Below are 1,210 nucleotides of genomic sequence, written 5' to 3' on the forward strand. Positions count from 1 at the left end.
CAAAATCAGTACTGGATGAACCTTACAGTGCCTAAAAGTAGTCTGTTAGTCATGTGGGTATGACAACATACATGACCCCAGAACCAGTTTTATGCTGCGTTAACACATAACGACGGCAAGTCATGAGTGCCACGAAGTATACATTCTTGGCTGCTGATTACGAATGTGATGATTTGGGGCAGAGGCGTCAGGTGTCCTCAGGAACTGCTGCAACCTGTTAACGCATTACAATTAATGGCACGTGTTGCTGGAGAATTATCAGGAACCATTATGCACGGTCAAGAATAATGTTCCACGTTGTTGAGCATAACAGCGCATCGTTACATTGTCACATTGTGAATGAGGTGAATTGTCTCCACACACACTCCCATATTCATTCTACTGTCAGTTGCTGAATAATTCAGATCACTCCTCAAAATCCACAGCAGAACTTTGTGACTGCATGCTTATGTTGGCTCTGTGCCATGGAGTGACGCAGAAAGGAGGAGGAGATGGACAGAGCCAGATGCGTGGCTCCACGCAGCTCTCGTCTCGCTCGTTTTCCCAAACAGCAGGCACATGCAGCAGGTGGAACACCTGCAGGAGCGTACTAAGGAGCATTGGAATGAGGCTTTTAGCCAACTTGGCGTCACTGTCCTTCGGCATATTGCAACAATGAAACTGAATGCGGTGCAGCAGGGTTTAATTGTGCACTCATCAGAAACGAACGCTGGCATGCTCTGTTAAGAATCACCACTCATTAAGATGGATCAACATGCTCAGTTGTGACCTCCACGACATGAGGTGAAATGAGGGTGGTGCGTAGATTTGTGGAAGATTTTTTGACAGCCAAAAACATCCTCCACGAATATTACGCACCAACATGCACTATTAAGAAATCTATTCAGATGCGTTAAGTCACATTAAGAATGTCAGGAATGTGCCAAGAATGATGCAAATATATTCGGAATGTGTCTTGACTATGTGTAAATGCACCATTAGTTTTCTCAGATAACGCCTGTGCTTGGTGTGAGAAAATGCAAGAGAAAATGCATCATTTCAAGTGCAATATTTCATACTAAACATTTGTGGAAATGTTAAATTAGTAAACGTAAACACCTTTTTTACTGACTGGATAAGGATTTTTTTTTTTCCGTTTCCCAAAATGTTTGATTTTAGTAATTTTGTTTGAGAGACAGTTTTCCAATCCTACTTCAAAAGTGATTGCAGT

This window comes from Thalassophryne amazonica, chromosome 12 (genome assembly GCF_902500255.1).
Source record: "Thalassophryne amazonica chromosome 12, fThaAma1.1, whole genome shotgun sequence".
NCBI classification, from domain to species: Eukaryota; Metazoa; Chordata; class Actinopteri; order Batrachoidiformes; family Batrachoididae; genus Thalassophryne; species Thalassophryne amazonica.